The 27,327-nt window shown below is 42.1% G+C and overlaps 1 long non-coding RNA gene and 1 pseudogene across 1 annotated transcript; both read left to right on the forward strand.

The window, feature by feature from the left end:
* LOC116686311 (uncharacterized) overlaps positions 1-27,327 on the forward strand; it is a 114,164-nt pseudogene that overhangs the window by 35,930 nt on the left and 50,907 nt on the right.
* Positions 5,921-21,068, forward strand: LOC116686357 (uncharacterized). The gene is made up of 3 exons (XR_004331230.1): positions 5,921-5,932; positions 7,933-7,939; positions 20,986-21,068. It is a non-coding gene; the product is annotated as an uncharacterized LOC116686357 (long non-coding RNA).

The raw sequence follows: 27,327 nt of genomic DNA on the forward strand, positions 1-27,327 counted from the left end.
GCCCACTCACCCCAACCGGACCACCCTATTGACACAGTGTGGGGTTCCCATAGAGGACGGACCAGTGCAGAAGCAATGTTCGGTTCAGCTTGCCGCCTGTGGAACAACTGTAATAGTGAGATGCTTTATTGACGAAATTTACACAAATGCTTTCAGCCTTTTTTGACCATCCTCATAGTTCTTAGACCGAAGGGCCATTTCTTGTTTAGAAAAATAAGTCAGTTAACATCAAGATTTACCTGCCTTGGATGAGCTTCATACACAGAGATTCTCCATAAAGGTGAGACATCATATAAGGTCACATATTTGTCTTAAATGGATGATAGTGTTGTACGTAGGTAGTCTCTTTCTGTTTTCGGCTGACAAATCAGTGGTCGCTACCCAGCAATACGACAGTCGTACTCTCGCTATCCAAAAGCTTTGAACTCTCTCGAAACTTTCACCGTGCCAGTCAAAGCACAGAAGGGAAGCTGCAAAAACACCAGTGTGTGCGTGGGTGTGTTAATATGCGTGTTAGTAGTGGATATGTTGATTCATATGTGATATACGAATGTAAATGTGTGAAAATGGAGATTGAATTTGGAGGTGAAGGCAAAACCGTCATAGTGGTAGTTACAAACTTTAAACTGTATCTAATCATTGTTAACACGCTGCTAAACGTTCTACACAAATAAATTGTATTTAAATAAACTGCCATAGGGAGATTAAAAAAATTATTGCTTAGATCACATGGTTGACCTCTGGTCTCCTCTTTTATGGATTTCCAGTTGTGGATCACGGTGGAGCATGCTCCATTCTGCTGATGCTACTGCAAATGTGGTTTGCCATACTCAACCGGTAATTAAATAAATGAAGGAATTTTTTCTAGGTAGCTGTTTAATGTGATTTTTATTATGACAAGAATAAGAAATTAAATGATGAAAACAGTTTCTTTTTGTCAACATGCATACATTGGTAATTGTTATACTCTTTCTGACCTTTCATTACACTTAAAACCCAAAGTGGATTAAACTTGGATTTTGTTAAACTATTTATTATTAAGTACTTAAACAAATAATAATAAAATACTAATAATTAATTAGCAAAACAAAAAAACAAAATAGCTGTTCTGCTGGCCGTTTGATGCTTTTTAAAAATTTACTAAATACCAGGGTATTGTTCAGAAGCAGGTTTGAGTGAAAAACTCTGAGTTTCGTGTAAACCCTGAGATGAAACTCAGGGGTTGCTTTCAGAAAGGGAGGTTAATCAAACCTGTCGGTAACTTCAGCCCGTTTCCAGAAAGGGAGGTAACTTAATGCCTAATCTTGTCAACATGGACCTAGGGTCTTTTGTGAAGTACCCGAGGAACTTTAGTTTAAAAGCAAATTAGGCTGGAAAGACTCCACTTTTAAGCTTTATGTTTCTGTTTTGGGTCAAAGGCCTATGAAGGGGACGAGAGCTAAGGGCCACTCCGATTGATAGCATCAAATAACTATTTCTAAAAACACTACTACCTGAAAACTTTGCTTGCAGTATCCCAGGTAGCTCCACACGACAGAGTCACTTACTATGGTAACTGAGTCTGGTTGGGAGGCAGGTGTTCTTCTCTCAGTCTCCTGCCCCTGACCTAGCTCTCTTTATTTCCTATTCATCAGTATTCAGTCTGTTCAGGTGCATTTTCTCGCTGTGTATCGACATGAATAAAAAAAGAACGGGTGGTTTATTAATGGTTGTAAGGCAGACAATCAACATTTTTTTTCTTAAAAACATGGCTTTTCAGACGATCCCGTTGATTAAGACGCTGTATTACTTCGCAGGGATAAAAAAAAACTTCGGGAGATGAGATTTAGTATCCACTGTAGCGATTTCATTCCAGCGGCAGTCACCATTGTGGAAATGTAAACAATCCAGCAACATTCTTGCTTCTGCTACAGCGCAAAAACGTGAGATACAAGGTAATGGGCCTTTCTATACATGTTGTGGATCTTAGAATAAACATCGGACAAAATGAATGGAAGTAAATGGGAATAACGGCGGGGGAGTGCTAGGTCGCATCAAAGTGGCACCATAGGAGTACGCTTTGTGGACACTCGCTCACCCCTTGAGATTCACATGGCTTCTAATTATTCAAAACCAACTATCTGCCATACCCTGTACATTTCCCTCTGTTGCCCGGCAGTGTGAATTTTAGAGCGCCACATCTCCCTATCAAAAAAGCAATAAACGGTGAACCGACTGTTTATCACAGGTTGCATCAACTTTTATCTCACTTTGACCACGGTGAAAATTTGGTCTAATACAAAAACTCTTTACTTATTTAACCCCTTCTTTCCTGTGAACTCTGAGACCGGATGCTTAAAGATGTGAACTCTTTGGGAGTTTGCAACATAAGTAAAACATAACATTAACCCTTTAACACGACATTAGAACCACCTGATGTGCACATACATTTAGTATATTTGAATTAGTCAATTTCAACTTTTTGGTGTTTTTTTTTAACTTGAGTCTCCCAGATACAGTCATGGGCTTTATGTAACTTGCCCGACCTGGTTCTCACAGTGCATGACGGCCTCTCTGGGTACTAACCAGGTCGTGAAGTATCCTGCAGGTCAAACCCTGCAGCGGGCTCGTGTTTGTAATATTGTCTGCCACATGGCACAATTGGTGGCGAGTCCTCCTCAAAGTGCCTAAGGTTAAGATCTAGGGGTTCATGTGTGGATGTCACAGTACGATAGTAAATTGTAGCCTGTGGTAGCCGTGTACATTCATATTCCTTTGCGCGTCAACATATTGTGTGAGGAGATTCTCAAAAAATGACTGCACTCAAAATAAATACGTAATAGTGCACAAATCGAGGATGATTTGAGGCTATGTATCAAGATTGAGCCAAATTGGGGATCTTTGCACGGCAAAGCAGGCCAGGTCTCACCATAATAGCACCAACTGCAAGCTTCTTTAAACAAAAATGCAGATGATGCCTACTATTGGACATAGTGATAATAACACTAATAAAGCATAAATTAATATAAGAGGTCTGGTTGCTCTCTTCCAATTATCGCAATAGGGCCTAGTAATGATAATAGGCCCCTACGATGTGATGATGATAAATAATAATAATAATAATAATAATAATACTAAAAAACAATAATAACAACAATAAAATAGATGTACCTCATATAAATATATAGCAATAGCCTAGTAATGATGCTAGGCCGATAACTACTCATAAAAATACTATATTACTAATAAATACTACTAATAATGATAATCAATATCTGCAAGCTCAAAATTAGAAGTTCTGGTACTACTGCCAATTATAAAAATCGGTAGTAATGATAATGGCACTACCTACCGCTTTGATGATGATAATAATAATAATATAATAAGTGGGCCTTAAAAATCATAGCCTGCCTATCTATCTAACTATCTACTTATCTATCGATCTACTCTATTATCTATCTATCTATATATCTATCTATCTATCGTTAGTGGGTGTGGGGAGTAGGGCATAGGGCCCCAACTGCAATGAACCAGCTTTGGGGGGGCCAGCTGCAAAACGGTGAGAAACCCATGACTTAAAGTTCCCTGTGATGGTTCTGTAAGGATCAGAAGAGGCTATGTAAAGCAAAGCATTCAGCGAGGAGGGGGCCCCCCCCCCCCCCACAGTCCATTGTTGAAAAAGACATGTACGGGAACTAGGTTGAAATTTGCCAATAGGAACATTGGACTGGCCAAAGGAGAAATGGAGCAACAGTATGTAATCTCCTTTTGATGAAGAGGAAAGCCTTTGAAATGGTACACAAGACAATGACCAAAACACACCAGGTAAGAGGGCAAAAGTTTGGTTCCAGCTGAACAAGACTGATGTTATGGAATGGCAGCCCAATCGCCGGAATGGTCGTCTAAATGAACACAGATGTGAAACAGTCTCAGAAGTGATGGTTAGGCAAGTAATATTAGTGCAGTGATTAAAAGAAAGCAAAACCTTGAAACAGTTTTCAGTTCACACAGTAATGTTGAGTGCAAAAATATGATACAAATCCGTTTTTTTTTTTTTTCAAACTTGATCATGTTGGTCATGTTGTTGATTTGGAGTTGAATGTGCGTGTTCCCAATGCCTTGATAGTATGGAATTAAACGCATTCTAAGGATTTTGAGCATTGTTAACACCTTTTTTTTTGAACACACTGCGAATATTTGGAACAAAATGTAGGTGGGTGGGTGATTATTTTCTCCCATCAGGTAACTGAGGGTTTGAGTTTAAAATACCGATTGCAAATTCTTTTACTTGAAGAACACAAGTGACAACTTGATATATGAGCTAAGTCGGACCTGAATGGGCAAAAGGAAAATCAAAAAGACTGTGACATTGGAGCAAAACGGACGACACTACCATTACCAGAACACAGTGGGATGTGGATGAAACTAGTGACAAGACAAGGGATGGTGTCTGGTTTTTGGGCAAGTCCAGGACGCATAGGTGACGTGAGACCCATGTTATTCCACTTCCAGATAAAACCTCCAAAAAAAAGATAAAATGTGACACTAGAGTGACTGCTGCTATTCTAGAAGCCAATCCTTGTGTTATCTGAGGAACAACAGAGTCAACTTCGGATCAAATGGAAAAAAAACCTTGATGTTTAACAGGGTAACTTTGAAGGTTAACCAACGAAACCCATTGGAAGGAATGACAAAACGAGATAAAGATATCATAAGCAGAAAATAACACTTAAGGCAAACATCACTAACGGCCACGTAAAAACGCTGAAGGTGTTATCTGAAAGAGTCATGCGTGTGAAGGATGAAGATGGAGAAAATATCAGAAGCCAGAATCATCGAGATGTGGACAAAGTGACTTCAATGTCGTGACAGCTGAAGGGAGGAGGTCGACATGTCTAGAGCATCGGGCGGCGACAAGACGGCCAAAGTAGATCAGCCATCGTCCTTTTTGCAATGCAATGTGTTTGACAGGACTGTCTGGAAGGGAAAGCGACAGATCAAAGTTTCTTCCTAGCCCACACATAAGGATCACAGAAGTACTGTGCCATGAAGAGAAGCAGCCACAGAGAAGCTGGGCCTGGTGAAAAAACAAGGAAGGAAGGGAAAGAAAGTTCTTTTGTGGCCTTTCTGGATCAGAAACGGGCAAAGGAAGATTGACTGTCAGAGGTTCATGGGAAGTCTATGCAGACTAAAACTTCATTTCTTATAATGAGAATGGTCCTCCAAGCTCTGATGCTTACTAAAAGTCTTTTCTGCAAGAACGTTATTTTAGGAAATTCCTTTGCACCTTGTCAACTCAGTTAAAGTAGCTGCAATTTACACCTATTGACTTAGTTCATTGAGGGGCCAACCTTAACTTTTATTTGTGCTCATTTTGTTGTTATTGTTGTTTATCATCAAAATAAAATGATGTGGTCGGCGTTAGAAGCTACACTCATGGGCACAAGGAAAAGGAACTTTGCCCGATTTGGGCCACGATAGTTAATCATCTTCATGTCCCATTAACTGACCTTCGAACAAAATTATTGTGAAGTCAGGAGACTCAAGGTTTTCACGGGGATTGGAAATTGAACAACTCTCTGTGAGGATGATTACTTTTTTAATGACTCTACAAAAAATAGAGATGAATTCATCATGCGGACCAAAGGATAATACAGGATGGATAACATGGGAATTCCCTGAAAACAAAATCAGATGTGTGTTAAAGGAGTAAGGAATTAACAGAACAAAAAGTGGGAGGAAGCTGAATTGATGCACAAACTGACCTTTTACTGACAAAAGCAAACAGTATTTGGGAAGAAGAAAAAACCGAAATAAGGAAAATCAGCAACAAAGGACCACATGCATTAGACTGGCAAAAGGAGCGTTAATTAGGTCAAAAGCCAATGGCTAGAGAAGGGGAAAAGAAAACCTTTATCTTTATTGCCCCAATATGACGGAGTTCTAAATTTTTGTCACCACATGTTATAGGAATTTATATGAATCACATTTTAAGCGAGTAATTGTAGACATTTCACGCGATAAGGTTCAAGTACCACTTCCAACTGATGAGGATTTAAAGCAATGTGTAAAAATTGACCTGTCAGTTGATGAAATTAAAAGATGCACCATTTCAGTGAAGAGGGTAAATATCTGAATCGAACGGCCTGCGCTTATGAATTTAAATACACTTTGGGAACATCTCCATAAACTCTTTAATAAAAAGGACGGCTCATTAACTGGGAGAGGACAGCTAAAAGAACATAGGCATGATATCTATATTACCCAAACTGACAAAGAATTTACTAATTGATTATTGGTGTCCTATCCTCTTTTAACAATAGAATAGAAATAATTGTTAGCTACTCAAACAGATTAAGGAAAGGGCAAGACTTATGTAGTGACATCAAACAACGATTATGAAAAAATTGACATATTAGATTTGTTGGATAATGCCAAATGAAGTTCAGGTGAGGCATTATTTTTGTTTGTAGTATTTTATAAGGCCGTTCTGACACACTTGAGCACAAAGTCTTTTACAGGCCCTTAAGTCGTTGGCTCAGGTTAAAATTTGTAGACATTGCCAGTTGATCTATAAGATGTTAAGCTCGGGGTATTGGTACCTTCTATAAGATTTCAAAATTGTGGATACGCGTAGCCGTTTTCTCAAACTCTAACTGTACATTTTTGTCTTTGTCTTGTTATTTTTTGTTGTGTTTGTATTGTTATTTCTCCATTTGTTAGGCAATACTGTATGTAGTTTTTTAAGATAAGATAAGATAAGATAATACTTTATCATCCACAGTGGGGAAATTCCTCTCATTCTCAACAATAACAGCAAAAAAAAACAAGTAAACCCAAGAAGACAGGAAACACTAGACAATGTGCAGAAGGAGACTGAAGTAAAGATGGCGTCTAATAAGGTTTGAAAGTAAGGTGCGGTTGCGTTAGTACAAAAAAAACAATATAACCACAATAAAACAATTTGCAGTGTAAGTAAGTGACTTTAACCCTTAAATTGAATATATAATTAAAGTAATAAATGCAAAGTAGGTAACCCTACTATAAGTTATATTCACCAGGACATGAATAAATATGTAAAGTTAGTAATTGTTATCAAAAAAATAAAATACAGATAAGATAACAAGGTGTGTGGATTAAATGAAAAAACAGGAACAGAAACACACACACTATCAGGTACGTGCGGGTTGTAGAGTTCTGACACGGCCGCGATGAATGACCTGCGGTACCTCTCCTTTACAACCGGGGGTGTATCAGTCTGCTTATGAAAGGAGCTTTTTTATTATTAGATTTATTGTCATCGTCATAAGTTGTACACTTGATATGCTAGTATTGGAGTACCTGATTCTAACAGTAAAAAAATACTAACTAAATTTAAAAAATATGCTGCCTGGTTGCACAGCCAACCCAGGGTTGGTTAAAATGTGTGTGACCAATCACAACAAGAGTGGGCCGCGACCAATCCAGCAGACTGGAATTTTTTGGAAGGCCAGGCTAGAGCTAAGACAGCCATTTTATTGAAGCACTGCAGCAATGGCAAATATTAAAATCATGTTTTTTGAAACATCCTTTTGAGAATGGTAACTATTTGTAGCACCAAGAGTACAGACAACTAGGAAAAGGAGTATAATAGGTTCTCTTGGGGGTGGAACAGACTTTATTAGATCTACTCTGCACCTAAGTAGACCCACAACACTTCATCTAAACTGAACCAAGTGGGTTGGTGTCATGCAGAGTTGGTTCAAGGCAAGCCAATGCATTATTTTACGGAACATTCTTGATATTACATTAAAAATTACGTCTTCTTAAAATATGAAGCATGTACTGTACTTTGGATTGTTATAGAGACGTTCAGGCTCGTGATGGATACGTGAATGTACATAACAGAGGCCAGTTAGCAGGTGGCATTGAAAGAGGGCTGGGAGGGTATGGTAGTGGGCATGGTGTTTGAAGCACTGTAGTGAGTTTGAAGGGACTCAGTGCACCTAGAGTTATAGAGAACAGCTTATAGGCATGCAATATATTTGATTTGGTTTATCAGTTCAAAAGCTGAGTCATCCGACCTTCAGGGAGGTTGCAGAATGTACAATACAGTCGACACCAGCTGCGAAGACTCAAACCTGTAAAACGAGAAGACCATAACCGTACAGCAAGAGCCGCATGTAACATGCATTTCACCTGCAGAAAAGGGGAATTTCTGAGTTACAAGTAACTGAGGGGTAAATCTATTTATACAGGGCACCACACTCCTTGCCAATCTAAGGAAAAAGTGAACATTTGGATGCTAGCAAGTCTATTGAAGAAGATTTCTTACAGCCAAAGTAAGAAACTCAATCTCTGCAATTAAACATCCTAGGATTGAAGCATGTGGTCGTCACTGTGGGGGGAGCAACTTTGTGTTTAGTGACTTGTGGCCAGAGGAGCCACCTTGTGGTTGAAGGCTGACCCACTGACATCTGAGCATCTGCAAACCAAAGGAACAGATGTAAATTAAATTTTCTGAATGAGTCAATCAATTATTTTATTTATCAGATATCAATTCCTAACAAGATTATCTCGAGACACTTTACAGATTAGAGTAGGTCAGACACACAGGAATTTACAAGGGACCCAACGTTCTGTTGTTTCCTCCAGAGCAAGCCAGTGCGCCAGTGGCGAGGAAAAAATTCCGTTAGCAGAGACCGGAAAACCTAGGGACAGACCAGGCTTTTGGTAGGCGGGTGTAGGATGGGCCGGTGGGGTTAGAATGAAGAGTGGAAATAACAAAAATAGAAAAAGAACGAATTGTAGTTGGTAGCTGTCTGCTGTAGTGTAATGGCATAGCAGGGCACTGTGGGCATTCAAGGCCACAGAAGGATGTGGAAGGACACGCAGGAGCGTAGCAGATGAAAACAATGGGCATCGCAGGACGTGTAGGGGACCATGGCAACAGCTACTACCATGATTTTGGAGCTCCCTAATACAAGGGAACATGCTGGGGAAAAAGAACATAAGGGCTATGGGGAGGGGACTCCCCAGAGCCGGTTAGTAACAAGCATTTCTGGGGACATGACTGCACATAAATGGAAGATAGAAAGATAGAGGAGAGAGGAGCTCAGTGTGTCAAAGGAAGTCCCCAAGCTGTCTCAAAAACTTTACATAAAGAGGAGACAGGGTAAGAGAGGGAGCCTGGTCGGGATAGAACTCTCCCCAACCAGGTCGGGATGATGCCCAAGTATCCCTCTAGTTTATTTAATTTATTGATTTTCTATTATAGATAGATCTGACAACTATGACAAGAGCAGGTGGCCGGTTGGCGGACGCTGCCGACTTCTAACTCCCTAAAATATTCAATTCTGTTATGCCCAACTATAAGCTTTATCAAGCATAACCAAGAGAGACGGGTAAAGAGAGGGGCCTGGCAGGTAGAACTCTCCCCATACCGGACGGGCTGTTGCCAGTCTCCCCTTTAGTTTTATTCATTCTTGATATTGTTAGATAGATCTGGCAACTATGACGCGAAGAGGTGGGCGGGTTCGGCGGACGCTTGCGACTCCTTCACTTCCTAACAATATTCCATTCTATGCCCTAACTATGGCTTTATCCAAAAAGGAAAGTCTTAGCCACTCTTAAATGTGGAGCCGGGCGGTCTGCGTCCTGAACCCGAACTGGAAACCGGTTCCACAGGAGAGGGACTGATGGCTGAACGTCTGGCTCCCGTTATACTTTTAGAGACTCTAGAACCACAAGTCACAACTGCATTCTGGGAGCGTAGTGCTCTTGTAGGGTGTAGGTACTATAAGCTCTTTAAGTAGATGGAGCATGACCATAAAGACTTTGATGGTGAGAAGAAGGATTTAAATTATTTGGATTGTACAGGGAAGCCAATGCAGAGAAGCTTAAAACAGGAGAGATGTGATCTCGATCTGTTCCTTTTAGACACGTCTGCAGCAAGTATGGATCAGATGAAGAGGTCTTTAGTGGACTTTTCGAGCAGCTGATATAAAGAATGCAGGACCAAGCAAGAGAAGGAACAATGCATGGACTAGTTTTTCTGCATCAGTTTTAGGACAGGATATTACTGATTTTTGCAATAATAGTAGGGTGAAACAAAAGGCACTCCTTGAAATTGCTTCTAGTGGGAATTAAAGGACATGTCCTGATCAAATAACTCCAAGATTCCTTACAGTGTGCGGGAGGCCAGGTTGAACCCATCCAGAGGTAAGGCTGATCCCAACTTCGTCGTATCCCCTACCCCTTGGCCTTACCCCTACCCCTTGGACCCTTGAACCAGGGTAAGTGGTAGGGTGAAAACACACCCTAGGAAATGGGACACACTGGTGACATCACCATACAGGAATTGATCCAAACTTCCAAGATGCGTTCCTCTGTTGTCGATTGTGTGGGTTGACAACAGTGTCATTGCATTTCGTTAGTGTTCAGTTATTGTGCATTGATGTTCAGAAAACATTTTGTTAACAAAAATCTGTCTTTATTGCCCATAAATTAAACATAAAAGGCAAAAACATATCTCCCCCACATATCACAGGTCCCGTATAACACACAAAATATACAAGTGCGTGAACAGGAAGTAATTACAAATGATCTCACAATAATACGAGTACCAATAAATAATGAAGCGGTACAACCTGAACACATGATTTAAGACACTTCTGCTCGTTTTCATCCCCAAAGGGGATCAGCTGTTGGGTTTCCCCCTCGTCCTGTGTGATACAGGACTGGTATATGTAAAGGCAAGTGCGATGTATCATAGACCGTTTAAAATTAATAGATACAGTCTATGCGTGGTGGGTGATGTATACATTCCATGTAAGGCAGAAAAATGCTGCCTCAGTACACTTCTAACAAATAGAAAAATGGTTGCAGTGATTTCCAACTTGGGGTTGAAAGGACTAAGAACAAGACTTAAAAGGATGTTATAATTCAGTTTAGTTTCGAGTGAATAGTAGACTAGAGCGAAGATCGCTGCAACTCCACCTCCTTGGCCTGTGCCGCGAGGAATGTGAGTTAACATGGACTGGGAGGGTGGATCATTTTAGACTAACAATTCTCCATCACCAGCCAGGTTTCAGTAAGACAGAATAGATCAATCTTGATTGATATAATCATTTACTAGTCATCCTGTTAGAAGGAGCGAGAGCTGATGTTTAGGGCCAATTTAATTCTCCTCATTCTTTTGCAACTATTGTACTGTGGTTTTAATCATTATGAGGTTTTCATGCACCGCTCTATTTGTTTACATGTGAATTTAATATAATTTATGGGCGGGGGGCAGATACCGTCAATATGGAGTTTTTAGGGAACTCCTGGAATGGAGGAGCAGAGAAGTGGTCAAACGTGGATCTGCCCTGTCCCAACTCTGTGTTGTCAAGGATAGGTCACAAATAAACTTGTCCAAGATTCTAGAAATGAGAGCTGCCAATCCCAGGTGGGTGAATGCGTTCTCCGAACTAGACCAGGTCTTTCCCCAGAGACTGCCAGTGATCCACAAAGCCCACATCAGTTCTGGGACACCACCTCAATAGGACAGCGCGAAATGAGACATGCGTATCATTCATGCTGGTGAGATGTGCAGGGGTCCAGAGGGAAATACGACATGACTTTGCGTATGTACAACACGATCAACCATAATCTTGGTGACTCCGTTGGCATAAGGGGAGTCAAGTACGCCCCACGTGGAATAACAATCTTCTGTTATTTATGTTTATCCTTAGCCGCAGTTCACATAAGAATCAAGGTCGCCCCGCTTAAGCTCCGGGATGCACTAACTATGGCTGCTGGCTTCGCTAACTAAAATGGAGCTGGCATAAACACAGTTGGTTTCTCAGCGGCTGTGTTGGCTGAGTGGGGCACAATCTGTTAGAAACGCTAAAGGCTGATGGCAGTCCGTAGCCTTTGAAAGCTTAGGCATCTTCCGCGTCCTCAAATCGTACACAGTGTGCACTTTTCTGGCTGCCTCAGGACGTTGGGGAGGAAGGCTACCAGAGGTCTCGGTTGAGGAGGCCGCGCCGACTACAGCGAAGGGGGGTAGCTTACGAACAGTCAACCGTTACATAGTAAGCAGCGGACCTTAATGTGGCTCCACAGCTGCTTGATGGAAAAGAGAGAGAGCCATGGTCTGTATGTCTTCGTTGGGTACACATTCTGTCTACAGGTTGATTCTAGCAAGCACTCTCCACTTGAGATGGCAGAGAAAGTCCGCCACACAGTTTTTCTGCCCAGCGTCAAAACACAACTGTAGAGAGCATTTTTTTGCACAGTTGGAAGCCCCGTGAAAGTAATGTTCTATGAAAACACCATAAAAGCTTTGTCCTGATCATCCAATATTCAAACAGCACGATTTGAACAAAAGCTGATGCTTCCAGTTAGTCTTCACTCACCTTGTACTTGTAGCCATGGGGAAGAGCGGCACTCGAGCAGCAGTTCTGGCTAGTTGCTCATGAGGTAGCCGTGCTTAGCTGCCAGCTCTGATGTCAGCAGCTCTGAGCCGATACAGGTCTCCCTTCTTGCTTCTGTAAGTTTCTGTTCTTCCCCACTTTTTCTTGGGAATACTATACAGGGGTCTCGAGATGGTCATTATCTCACAGAAACGGCATTGTACGTTATTTAGCTTTCATTAACTGTACAGCTGTAGCTGTCTTTAATATCAACCTCTCTCATCTCGCATCCCTCTATCTCTAACTGAACACCCACACCCACGTTGGAAATAACTGAACATTTGTGATAGGGACCAAGCACCTGTCCATACTCTGAATCTTACTCGGAATTGAGTTTATGTAAATTTTAGTGCGAAAAACGGACAGAGTTGTTATTGTAGGGATTTAACTCTTCATTGGGGACAATGAGAATTAGTACTGAGTTATCTCTATATTAGATTCCATTGGCTTCTCTCGAAGTTTCATAAACCGACTCACCATTTAACAACACCTCGATTTGTTCTTGGTATATGGGTGGTAGAATGAATTTAATCAGTGTTATCACAGACCCCTTTTATCTGACCACTGTTGATAACTTTTGAGTTATTCTGTCAATACACGCCAATTACGGCAAAAACTTCTATACAAAGATTTGATAGATCTGTAGCTAATTAATATGTGATTCCATCAGCTTTTAATTCATTACCAAGTCACCAAAGTACGGAGGACTCTATGCTAATTTTCGGCCCTACCAAATCCATCATTTGTTGATAGTGCAGCAGGCTCAGGCAAATGACACTCAACCGTGTTGCCCTCTAAAAAAAAGATAAACAAAGGACGGTTAGCTCATGGATAACACTGATGAAACTCGCAAATTAAACAAATACGTGAAATGAGAAGATTTGCATTCCACCAAACTGGAAAATTCTAGGGTATTTGGACAAGACAGTCGTAAAACTTATAGGAAGGACTCGTAATGCCAGAGCTGCATATACGCGTCATTAATAAGAGAAGGAAAATAGGAGGTTCAAGGCGTTCCTTTATATCCCCGAGAGGCAATGTGTTGTACAGCAGATCTCACATAAAGAACAACATGGTATACAAGACAAACAGCCATACACTCTAAGAAACAAAAAATACGTATACATGGAAGACCACTTTACATTGCCTAATTAAAAACGCCATAGCAGCAGGGACAAAAGAGTTTGGTCTGTTTTTCATTGCATAAGGCAGACTGGAATTCTGCGAGCCTGACGGCAACAAGATTGAAGCAGTGTGAGGGGGTGACTGGGTGGCCGGGAATGACTGGATTCTTGAGGACTTCTTAAGCCGGGATATCAAGTTACCGGATTGAATTTAGCTTTGATTGTTGCCACAAACACGAGATTAGTCTTGCGGCTAGCTGGTCCACGAAGGCTAAGAGCAGGCTAAGATAAAACCTTGGAGTCTCATGTGTTAAATCAGCTGACACTTGATCCACAATAAGGTGTTGTAAATTATTCTGAGGTGTTCGCTTTATTATTTAAAGTGAAATTGTCACTATGTTGGTCAAAAGTTTGATTTAATTAGACCATACTATAGAAGTTGTTTAGATGGTTGACAATGGTCGCACTGGCAACCAGATGCGGAGCGGCAATCAGAGAATAAGGGACTGTTCCCCCGGTGGGCCCGGGTTAGTGTGCGAGGCTGCATGGTGTGCGACCGCTGCCCCAGTGGGCGCATGCCCAGCGGGCTGAACCGTGCATCACATCAGTGATCCCAACTTCTCTGTAAAAAGTAGCTACAGATGAGGAGCGCGGTTCTGTGGTCTGTGCAAGCTTATGGTTTATACAGGACGCTCGCGGGGTGGGAGAATGCGCGATTAAACCCCGGGATGACATTGATGGCAGACGGGTAGAGCCCAAAACATTAATGATTCATTTTCTTGTCCTTCTTAATAAAGGATAGTTTTTGTGTTACTTCTGGATTATGTAGGCCTAATGGTTTTTTTGTATTATAGCTTACTTTGGTTTCCTAAACTTCTCAATAAGGCTCACATCACGGGACCAATAGAGTGCCTATAGTGATAGTTTACATTAATCTCACCGGGAACACCACCAAGCTTCTACTCTTTTATTTTGGTGCTGTACTTGTCCGAAGATAAAAAAAAAAAAACCATGTATGAAGGTACTTCCTTTCTAGTTTTGTCAATTTGTGATGTTCTGTATTAACTAATGGTTTATAGATATGTAAGAATGAGACAGGCTTATAGAGATGGGTGCATATGGTTGTAAAGCTTGTTCTGGGTTGGGTTTGAAATTAACCTATAGTCCTTAGTACCAAGGAACCATAATCCATCTGCTCAATTTTAAGGCAAAGGAGGTAATAATAAGACATTTTATAATTGGTAGGGCTACTCAAAAGACACGGTACAGTTAAAAACCAGCCTTTAACATTAAAAACAGATAAAACAAATAAAACCTTAACAATGAAACCAGGGCCCATAATCAAGCAATTAATACACAGGGTCGCCTAACCTTAGTAAAAGTGTCAGTCATTGCGAAGTGTCCTTGGCAGACACTGGAAACCCGAGTTGCCCCTTGTGCTGCCGCATAGGAATGTGAATGTGTGTGAGTGTTTATCTGATGAGCAGGTGGCACCGGTAACGGAAGCCAGGCACACAGTTCATGAATGTGTGTGAATGGGAAGGTTTAATGTAAATGTTAAGCGCTTTGAGCAGCTGTTAAAGAATGGAAAAGCGCTTAATAAATACATGTAGAATTTACATTCCATTACACATTCAGTTGGTACGATTAAGTATGTTTTCCTTTTCGGGCTTTTTCTGTTCTCGTTGATAACAGCGGTATTTCACCTTTGGATATTCTTCCCGCCTCGTTCCTTTCCATTAGAGCTGCGCATTGGGTGAAAACATGTGGCGCATGCTTCTTCTCCATTTCTGCATCTGTAATATGTGATCCCCCCCCCCCCCCCCCCGCTACAGATCGGTTAGATGAGGAAAGACGTGAACATGCAATTACCTAGCTATTACACATGGCTGCATAGCCTTTCACTGTATCATTCTCGGCAAACGTGCAAATGATTAAGCCGCGAATGAGAGGATCACACTAAGTCAAGCTGCGTTTTTCACTTATTGGATATTCTTTATTCAGACTTTCGTCAACAGGCCCCTGATTTTTATGCAAAATGCGCTGTGCGATAACTGGTTATGATTTGGCACTAGATAAATAAAACTTGATTTCAATGAAATGGAATGCATTGATTTACCCATACTTTATTTATATAACTTACCAACTCTTTACCCTGCTCACTTAAGTTCTCAACATGTAATAACAGATTCTATCTTTCACTGGACAAGGACCTAATAATTTACAATTGTGTATGATTTTACATCAAAAAAACTCTTTTTACAACTCTCTTCTTAAAGAGATAAATTACCTGTGCTGTGCACTTTGAAAAAAATGTTTAGGGGCATAACCTTGCTTTTCCCTTTCTACTAGTAATGGTTCTTTGCCCCTCAATCAGCATTGGGGATCCACATTCCCTTCCATTATATATATATTCCAAATTTCTCCACAGGTATTTTTTTACGACCCATAGAGCCACAGAACTGTCGGCCCATGCTCTTTTTTACATTGCCTAACTGTTTTCCTGATATGCCGGGATCTTCATTATGAACTAAACGTGAAAATTATGTATCTCTTTAGTTCCTTTAATGCTATAATTCTAGATTTTATTACTACCTTACAGTCTTTCAACCACAATGGTATATTTGGATGATTAACTTTCTTTAATTTATTGTTTTTGGAATTGAACTCCTGACTGCAACAATATACACTACAGTGTACAACAGCATTGCTTGACATCCTGTGCTTTAGCAATAGAAAGAAGTAGTATCAAAATACTCATACTTATCCCATCTCACCTTACTAAAGTTGAATCTCTCGTCTCTTACTTCACATTCTTTCTAATACACTCCTATCTGAAATCCGATGTGTTGCTGTCTTCTAAACACCATCTTTTAAAAAAGGTCGAGGCTATTACACTGACCAACAGAGGCCTTCAGGTCTTACAGCCACCATGTGTAGCTCATTAACATCAAGGTTTCTTTCAATCAGTAGAGCTGATGAGCAAAATTGCCTTTAAACTTCATGGAGTAGAGAAACGAATTATTAAAGCTGGGTGTAGGCTAGACATCAGAACATAGTGCTAGTTAGGCCAGGTATAGTTCGCAAGCTGTCATGTTAGCTTGTGTGATTAGCAGGTGTAGTATGCTAGCAGTAGGCTAGTTTAGACCAATGCTAACTAACACAGTGGCTATGGCTTTTGGGTTTGGCCTTAGGTAAGGTGTGGGCTCTCGGCCAGTTACAAGAGGTGATTGCCGTTAGGCATGATGGTTCCCAATTATGGTGTTTAGTTGTTTAATAAGGAATTTGGCCTTAACAGTGTGATCTGCTCCTGTATGTGTGGACAACTGCAAAATGTGATAATATTCCCAATGGCAAGAATTAAAATGTACTTCTAAACACATGGGCGGTTAGTCCTTAGCACATATTCAATTTGAAACATTTGTTCTGCAAGACGTTCTTCATAGGAGTGTGCGTGCATCGTTACTTCAGCTAGCTGTTGATCTCTTACAAGGGGAAGGAGACTTCCTTTGGGATGTTGTGAGGCTGGTGACACATGGTCTTAAAACGAGGGGTCAGAAAACATCTCTCGGTGTGATCATGCGCTTGGGATACAGGGGCTAGTTAGCCGATTGGTGTTCTAGATGACTGGCAGGTTTTATTAGTAAACTATCGACCAACCCTAAACCAGGTATTTCACTAAATGAACAGGAAAAATATATGTGAAGCCCCCAGCGGACAGCGGAATGTCTTTAAGATGAGACGGGTGTGTACCACACACTAAGCAGTAGCAGCAAGTGTGGCTACAGTGTAGACGTTTCCAAACATCGGAACCATGTGGAGCTCCGAGCTCCTTACTTCAGCTGCAACACTGACAACAAGGTCCTTGCAAATGGCAGGATAACTGTGTGGGATATTTATGAACCAATGCGTGGCTTTTATTTAATTTTTTTATTTATTTTTTTTAGGACACATTTTACATAGATCTTACTGATGTTTCAGAAGGATGCGTTGTTCACAATTCGACTTAACCTGCTGGTGACACACACAAGGGACGGAAAGACTATGCTTTGAACAAAAACTGTTCTCCCTCCTACCAGGTATCCCAGAGAGGTCACATGTGAGGCAAACTACATGGAAGCGAAGATTGGCCTATATTGTGTGAAATATGGCCATTTCCATGTTTACTAACCCGGGTTTGTAGGGTCTGTAAGAGTGATGTGGCCTGTCCAACGGGACAAGAGGATGCCTGGGTGCTGTTTTCAACACGGTATAATGACAAGTTGGGGGAAATGTGTGGAATTGTCATGTTGCTGTTGGGTATGGGCATCAAATTAGATGTACAATTAAATGACAGTTAAATTGTTTCTTCAGGCTTATGCCTCAGCCACTGCAGATGGCAGGTGAGTTCCAAAGGTACAGCAGGAGGTGTTGGCCCATTAGCCTTAAAAGGCTAACGACGCATGTATCAGTTGACTTGACAGAAGGCTTGTATTCGTACTCATAGGGACAACCGGAATCATACAGCACCTGAGCGTAACCATGATGCAGAGTTTAGTGCATGTAGTCCATGGTTTTTGAATTCCAGAAATGTTATGGAAGCATTCTAGGACAAAAGCAGGTTTAATGGAGTGCCCCTCCCAGTGAATGGTGTTCCAGTAGAGGTGGTCCATGAACATTTCTCCAGGCAAAGCTGCGGTTTAGTCGTGGTTGACCTGGTGGCTGCTTGCATCTATGCGTCAGTATTCCAATCCCTTTATGCTGTAGTGGCTTCTTTTCTTTTCTAATACAGCAAATAAACATTTCTGGTGTAATATAACACAGACAAAGGCATCACATGACAACCGTTGGCCAAATATGGGGGAGGACTCATGAGGTGCTGCACATTGGTGTCAGGTCATCACAGGATGCAGGTCACATTGGCGCAATGGTGAACTTTTGGAGACAGCCAGTTGCAGAGAAGAGAGGATATATGTGATGAAGCAGCACAACTCCACAGTTGAGATCAGCATCCCTATAAGGTGAAGGAGGATACGGAGGTCAGGAGGCAGAGTTATTTTTCATAACTGTTTTAAAATGTGGGCACTTTGATCAGTTGCATATTTAACAATCTGATGTATCTTTACAGAGCATTGTGTCTGGGAAAAATATAAGAGTTCTATTTTTTCATCTTACTTGGAGCAAATACTCACGGATGAGGATCATGTGACACCAGACTTCGTATGTTTCAACAGGACGGACCAATGGCCACTACCCTGCTGCACGCCCTGTTTTCACTGCAAACAGTAAGGCTCACAAGGCACTGTCAGTTGAAATGTAATCTAAATGATTTTTTTTTTTTTCGTCTAGGAACCGTTCTGAGGAGCGACATCACGGTCTCCCTTGGGGGACATCCCTGAAGATGTCCGCGTGGCTGCAGTTACTGGTATGGACGGAATTTTTAGTTCCGTTTACAAATACAGCAGCTACACATCTACAAAGTTGCGTCCAACCACACTCATGGTTACACTAGACGGTTGTGCCTTGGATGACCTGTTCGTCATGGAAGCGGGTTAAAAGTTCTTTTAAGTATCTGGTTGTATTCTTAAGATGTCATGATGGTTTACAAATGGGAATTATCTTCTTGACTCATATTTTATGGTCCCTTTAGTTAATCAAAATGCAAACGTAGCACAGGCTGGACATCAACTACACACTGAAAGTTTGCCTGAAAATTAGCAGGTTTTTACCAAGTAGCATCAGTGATGGGTTATAACTGGCCCCCCTCATCTAGGGACTGTAAGTACCTATTTTTTAGACCTGGTCAGTCCTAATTCTGCCTGAAGCAGGATAACCATTAGCTGTATTACAGATCCTCCAGCCACTTTATGCCGTATGTTAGGGGTCTGGCATAAGCTTTAAATGGACATACGAGCCAATTGACTCTGTGGGAGATCTGTATGGAATCAGAGCGCTGACATCAGAGCTGGCAGCTAAGCCCGGCTACATCATGGAGCAACAATAGCCAGAGATGATGGTTAGGCGTGCTGCTCTTCATCATGTTACCAAGTACAAGGTGAGAACTGGAAGCATCAACACTGTGTTTAATGGGACCGTTATTTTATACATGAAAATCATTCAAAACACGGTTGTGTTTTTAGGCATCTACATTGAAGGGCTTCTTTGGGACTTTTGAGCTCCTCCATGCGGGACCATCAAACATTAGAGGTCCACAATGCAACTGTAAAGATTGGTGGTTCTCTGCCTACTGAACCCATAGGTAAGGACTTTTCTTTTTGCGAGGAGAGTCCATAGTTTTAGCAAGTGCTTAAAACTCCATTTTCTACGTGTGTTCGGTGATGGAAAGGCAGACTGTGGTGGCTGACTTTGCCTATGGTACATCAAAAGTGAAGCAGTTACTGCTGAATCAACCGTTAGACGAAAACTGTTTACCCAAAGAGATGACGGCACCCGGGCTCCTCTTCTCGTTTGGATAACAGCTGTGGATCCTCAGTCAAGGTATGCTGCTTAATAATTAACTGAAATCAGTACATTTATATATGGAAATCCAAGCACCAAAATATTAGGATTGGTTTCCACGCTTGGCAAGAAGTATGTGGACTTATGCAAATGAGATTTTCTTCAGCAAAAAGGTGCACTGGTCCAGCTGATGCCAGCAATGCCTTTCACAGTATACTTTTAAACCCAACTCGTTTGGCAATGACACTAACTATGCTTAGTAATTGCACCACTTTATCCTATCTGTATGGGGCAGGGTGTCAATGCAGTGTACGTATTCGGTGGACTTACTCTCAGTATAGGTTTCATTCTGAACACAGCTGGGTGTGGACGTATGTACCTGCACACTCGATCTGAAGGTTGGTGGTTTACGGCTTGAACTGAAAAAGCACATCCTTAATTATATCACATTGCCAAACATCGTTTGGTCTTATAGGTCTGAGGCCCACCATCAAGCCCATACATGACTGCAAACATTGTCAACATCAAAAACGTGTTTAAGTTAAACTGACGCGTACATCAAAGTATCCAGCTTTTAAAAATATCTCAGGGAATGCGTCCAGCTTTAATGGCAAAGCATCTACCCTTCAACAGGTGTCAAGTAAGCCAGCCTTACACCCAGTGTCTCGAGAACACCGCTAGCTTTCAGGAACGTAGCCCGCATTAAAGGGATGCATATACGCGTTCAACCAGTCGTCTCCAAACTAGAACATAACGATTAATGCCCACCTAAGCAGAGAGTTGACTACCAGAGGGACCCAACGAGGGGGCTCCAAGGCAACCTGCTATTACGGCCCTTCTCATCAGTACGTCGAGCATCCGGCTTTCCAAGCGACTCTCCAAGGAAAGTATCAGCTTTCTAAATGAGTCGCAAAAAAAGTAGCAAGCTTTTTTAACCGATTATCAAGACAGCATCCGGCTTTTAAACGATGTGTCAATGGACCGCATCCAACAACGATGTCTAAAAGAGGTAGGTTTGTTCTATCTGAAATTTGGTAATTTGTCCTGTTGTATCCTGTTAAATTTTCGTCAACAGGAGCCAGAGGGTAATCCATGCTAAAGGACGCCATGATTTGGGGACATGTTTTTACAGGATTAAAAAAAACAACAAAATAAATTTGGATCTAAATGCCTCTGGCTTGATCATTGGGACAAGTGTTTAAATGTATGTCCTGATTTAGCCCTTGCCATGTGTGTTGCCAAACTCGATTGGAGCGGATCCTGAGCGCTAGGTTGGGACCCAGCCGAGAGTTTGAGACACTTCAAAAGTTAGCGCTTATGTGGTCACAACGGTGGTTTTAGAACAACAATGCCAAAATTCTTAACCATACAAAGTAAAAGAGAATAACCTTAAAGAGGTGAGGGGAGGAAGGTTTTCATTTAAAAATTTTACATTTTGACAAGTTAATTTCTGGAAATTCCGACCAACTGAGTATGGTCTCAGTTGAGTCTGAGACTGCAAAGCCTGCACATCTAGTAGGAGACGCGGCATTAGGAACAGCTGGCAGAGGCCTGAGGATGACCTAGGAGAGCTGCAATGTAAATGGGAGCTGGATCTACGTGTCTTAAAAACAAATAGCAGCTGGCCATAACACTGTATTAACAAAATGAAAATGTTATGAGTGCTGTAAAAATCCTTACACAGAAATTGTAACAAGAGGAGAGGCTAAACGGGGAATGATATTCTTGTCAAAAGATGAACAGTGAATTTTGTACTAACGGAACGTAGTATTGGCTTTAGCGCAAAACCTGAATCCAAAATTACAATAATATGAGAAAAAAATCACAGCAGGAATAACCGTGACTATTTAAGATACTCAATGCTGCTAACGTGATTTAAATTTTTTTTTTTTTTAAAGGGTATAGTCAAATATTGGACTGCTGATTTAACATTTGTAGACATGGAGCCAGCTGTTTTACAATTGGATGGACTTTGGGGGACTATGAAGACAATCATTTACGTTTATATAGTGGCGAAGTTTGGGACAGTAAGCCTTTTATGCTGACAGACAACGCAACTGTTTGTTGCCTGGCTTGCTTGCTAAAATATTTTTTAAAGAACCCCACAAATTATGGGCTTTTAGTTCATTCCCTTGTATTTTCACAGAGTTCAGAGTTAGTAAGTGATACATACCGTCCCATCGCGAGTGTGCTTTAAACTCTGATCCCCCAGCATTAGATTAGCCTAGCAAGATTTCTCCAGTAAAGGGTTCTAACATAGCTACTGCTCCAATAAGTTCACTTCAATTCAATTTTATTTATAGGTTCAATTCATAACAAGCCTATATCGAGACCACTTTACAGATAGAGTCGTCTTTAGACACCATTCCGAATTTATAAAGGACCCAACAGTTCTAGTGAAAGGACAGTGAGTGAGGAAAAATTCCTTTTAGCAGGAAACTTGGGACAGACCAGGTCTTGATAGGCGGTGGTGACAGGCCTGGTTGGGGTTAGAGTGAAGAGTGGAAATAACAAAAAATAGAATAAAAAAAAATAGGTTGTAGCAGTTCTTGTTTAGTAGTCATGGCATAGCAGGGCACCTGAGCGGCAGTTACAGGCACAGCAGGCGTAGGGGCACCGCAGATGTCGCAGAGTGAACATGCATCGCAGAAAGTTGTAGCGGGACCAGTGGCAACAGCGGCTACCATGATTTTGGAGCCGCCCGACCGATGGACAGCTGGGGAAAAAAAAGAACATATGACCACCCCAGCGCTAGGTTAATTAAAACGCATTTCTGGGGACAGGGGCGCATTAAATGGAAAGATAGCGGAGAAAGGAGTCCGGTATCAACGGAGTCCCCAGCTGTCAAAACTATTACAGCATACTAGAGAGACCGGGTACAGAGAAAAGCCGGTCGGGCTTAGAACTCTCCCAAACGGATCTCTTTTTTTCATTTTTTTTGGGAGGTATGACACGGTCTCCCTTTAGTTCTTAGTTTATATTATTGATATATGTAGATAGATCTGAAAACTATGACGAGAAGCAGGTGGGTGGGTTAGGAGGACGCTGCGGACGTCATTAATCCTAACAAATATTAAATTCCTCATGCCCTAACTATAAGCTTCATCAAAGCATAACCAGAGCGACAGGGTAAGAGAGGGACTGGTCAGGCTAGAACTCTCCCCAAATGGATCGGGCTCGGTGTCTGCAAGTCTCCCTTTAGTTTTATCTATATTCTTGATTATATGATAGAAAAATCTGACAAACTATGACGAGAAGCAGGTGGGCGGTTAGGCGGATGCGCAACTCCTCACTCACAACAATATTCAATTCTATGCCTAATATAATAAGTGACCAAGTCTCAGACAAAATCGCCAGGGGCATTTTCCGATCAGAAGCGTATTACTCCAAAACACAGTAATGTTTCATTTTTGTAAAACCATTAAAACGGGGGACCTAGCCCCTAGAGCTGGTTCTTGTTAGCGGGCTGAAGCACCCCCCCCCAGGTATGAGCCCAGACCACCCCTGCTGCAATTCCTGTCCACGGCACTACAACCTCACGATAGAGAAGCCTAATATTCAAAGATAAAAATTCATCTTCATACGCAGATTAAAAAGTCCTAATATTTCGGATAGAAAGTCTCAATAATAATAAGTTGCTATCGCTTACTGAACTACTGACAGCTTTTGCTGTACTGCTCAAGGCTTGTTTCTGAAACACGCTCATTGAGAAATCAAAGACAACACAAATACTGAGGAATATTTCCTTTGACCTGGCATATTAAAAGAGATCGCTGCAATGTAAGTTAGTACGATAATTGATCAGGTTGTATTGAAGTCAGTAACAAGTGTTTGGTTTGACTGAATACAGATCAGATGTAATATTCAAGTCGTCTGACAACATTATATGGAAAGGATTTTAAGGAGGTCGACATCTTTCTGTTAAAGATTAAGTTCTTTTTAAAACAGAAAAGTCTGCCGAAATTGCGGTTCGCTAAACGCACCAGACTCCATGTAAAATCATCAGTGATGTTTCAGCATCGTAAAACACGGCTTTCACAAACCTCTCTGAGAAAGCTGGCTCTGGCGTTTGGAAGCCTGCGTGCGTTGGGTGTGCGAATTATGGCTAGTTTTGTCAGTTTTTTCTCTTTCCCTTCATTCCAATTTCGGGGTCTTTACAGTCACAGTGCAAACCCGCGGAGGACATATCCGGGACAGATCCAGCGGGACAGGTAGCCAACATCGGGGACTGTCCACGGACACCGGGGACGTCTGGTACCCAAACTATAAGCTTTATCAAAAAGAAAAGTCTTTAAGTTACTATTAAAATAATGTCGGCCGACCGAGTCTGCGTCATGAACAAAACTGGAAACTGGTTCCCAAACCCCCCAGGAGAGGAGCATGATAGCTGAAGCTCTGTCTCCCGTTCTACTTTAGAGACTATAGGAACACAAGTCACCCTGCATCTGGGAACGTAGTGCTCTTGTAGGGTTGTAGGTACTATGAGCTCTTTAAGATAAGATGGTCGTGACAATGAAGAGCTTTGTAGGTGAGAAGAAGGATTTTACAATTCTATTCTAGACCTCTACAGGACGCCAATGCAGAGAAGCTCTAAACAGGAAAGATTTGTGATACTTTCGGGGTCAGGGCAGAACTACACTCTGCAGCAATTCTGGCGCAGCCTGAGAGTCTTAGGGACGTTTTCTTTTCGACTTTTTGCCTGGATAACAAAGAATTGCAGTAATCAGCCCCTAGAAGTAACAAATGCTGGACTAGTTTTTCGTAGCATTTGTAGAAAGGATATTCCGATTTTTGCAAATACGTAGGTGAAAAAGGCCGATCCTTGAAATTTGCTTTATGTGGGAAATTAAAGGACATTTCCAGAACAAAAGTAACTCCAAGATCCTACGTGGGCTGGGGCAGGGACCGATGCCCATCCAGCGTAACTATTCTTTGGATAAGCGTCACAGTGCTGTCACAGCAGTTAAAGCATAAATTATATAATTTACGTTACAGTAACGGGTTACTGTTACTCTACTGTAGGCCATTCATCAAAAGATAAAAACCGTTCTAGCTTGGCTAGAGAGAGAGTAACTGCTGAGGGAGGACAGCGGCAGAGCAGTCACAAGATAAGACTTTCATTATTAAAGGTGAGTAATGGTCACGAGTGCTGGTAACAAAAGAATTAAGTAATGTCTCTTTCAGGCTCCCACACCTACCAATAAACACTCGGTGCCAGCCACACCCCCCACGCCAACTGGGACGTATTCCAGCGTCGCAGTCAGTATTAATAGACGCTATCTTAAGTACAGAACTGTAGCAACCATGATTACACCCAACATGTCTGCTGTTACCTTTTGGTGTTCAGAGCATTCATAGCTTGCAACATCGCCGCCGATAGGAACGTCGGTGGGCGATGTCCGACAGTGAACCTCTGTTTCGACCTGCCGGACTGCGTAATATACTCTGTATTAGAGTCACCGGAGAGGCTTATGACAACAACGGATGAATCTGCGGCCAGCAGAGCCGGCGGGGACACTGGCACAGGGTGTGCAGAGGAGAGACGGGAAGTTTGGGAGGGTTTGATGCGTACTGGACAAGCTAAATAAAAAACTTTTGTTGATATTATCTCTTATATATATCTTCGTGCTTGTCTTTTGTAAAGTACACAGTGTGGCAATATTGGGACAAACGACATGAGCCGCTAGTAGCCCGACAGTTAAAAGGGAGAAGAATAGTGCGAGGAGTGCTAACAAGGCGCGGTGTCCGGCTAGATCTTTTTCAATGTCACGTTTGTTCTGGCAACACACATCCGCACTCTGTTTGCACCAAACGCGTCCATAAGGGACGATTCTCTACGACCAACCAGCAGTCTGCATGTTCTTCCCGTCACCTTTGGCGTATCGCCCGGCTCGATTGGAACTCGAATGAGGTATAAAAGTCCGGGGTCCCAGGGACGTTTTGAGTAATGGGAAAAACCAAAAAAAGGCGAAGTAGCAGTCGAGGCCGAGGCGAGTAGATTAACACCAGTGGAAAAACCGCAAAAGTGAGGTTAGATGGCGCTTTAAAACTAATTAATGAAAAAGAATCCGATATAACTCACGTTTATAGCAGAAATTCTGTTATATAACAGCAGCAGAATATATAGCACGCATTGCAAGCAATTGCTGTTGGCTTGTAGAAGAACCAGGTATTGTAGGATGCGATAAGGTTTTATTAGGAGCCACATACCATAGCTGTTCTGGCCTAATGCGGGCAAGTAAGTCACTGAGCTGCAAAACCGTGCAGTGAGTTCACCAGATAGACTCACTGTTACAAACAAATTTACTGACCGGCAACTTGTAGACACGATCATGGTCAAGCAAGAAAGTAAATACACACATCCGAAACAGGAATCGGAATCCTATCCAATAGAGAGGACAGGCTATGATTTTCAGGGTGCCATTTTAGTAACTTTCACTATGAGATTAAGACCAGTGACTATTTGCAGAACTTCCCGCTATTAAATCCTTAGATGGTAATTTAGAACTAACCCGTACAAAATAAATAAATCATTCAGAATTTCTTCCAATCTGTTGGAATCTGGTCCATCCATCCACCTCTTTGACGCTTATCACGGTATCGGGCGCGGGGGAGCAGCTCCAGCGAGCGGGACCCCAAAACTTCACGTTCCACAGCACATCAACCAGCTCCGACGGGGGGATCCCGCTCAGGCGTTCCAGGCCAGGTTGGAGAACCTCTCTCCACCTTGTCCTGGGTCTATCCCGAGGAATCCCCAGCTGGACGTGCCTGGACACCCCACTTGGATGGATCCAGGAGGCCTCTTACCAGTGCGACACCTCAAATGGCTCCTTTCGACGCAAAGGAGCAGCGGTCTACCCCCGAGTCTCTCGGAGATGAGTTTCACCCATCCTAAGAGACGCCAGCACCCTCCTGGGCAAACCATTTTGCCGCCTGTACCTTGGATCCATCTTCGGTCATGACCAGCCTCATGCAATAGGTGAGGTAGGAACGAAATGCCGGTAGACGGAGAGCTTTGCTTTGGCTCAGCTCCCTTTTCGTCCCAACGGATGCGGAAAACAGAATTAATACCGCACCGGCTGCTCGATTCTCGACCAATTCAAGCTTCATGGTCCCCTAACTCTGCGGAACAAGACCCAAGGTACTAAACCCTGAACTTGGGGTAAGCGGACTCACCCCCTACCCGAAGAAAGCACTCCATCGGTTTCCTGCTGAGAACCATGGCCGCAGATTTAGAGGTGCTGATCCTCATCCCAGCCGCTTAACCCTAACCCTCCCACAGTTTCTCCCAGGGGACACGGTCATACGCCTTCTCCAGATCCACAAAACACATGTAGACTGGTTGGGCA

Source organism: Etheostoma spectabile, unplaced genomic scaffold, assembly GCF_008692095.1.
Source record: "Etheostoma spectabile isolate EspeVRDwgs_2016 unplaced genomic scaffold, UIUC_Espe_1.0 scaffold352, whole genome shotgun sequence".
NCBI classification, from domain to species: domain Eukaryota; kingdom Metazoa; phylum Chordata; class Actinopteri; order Perciformes; family Percidae; genus Etheostoma; species Etheostoma spectabile.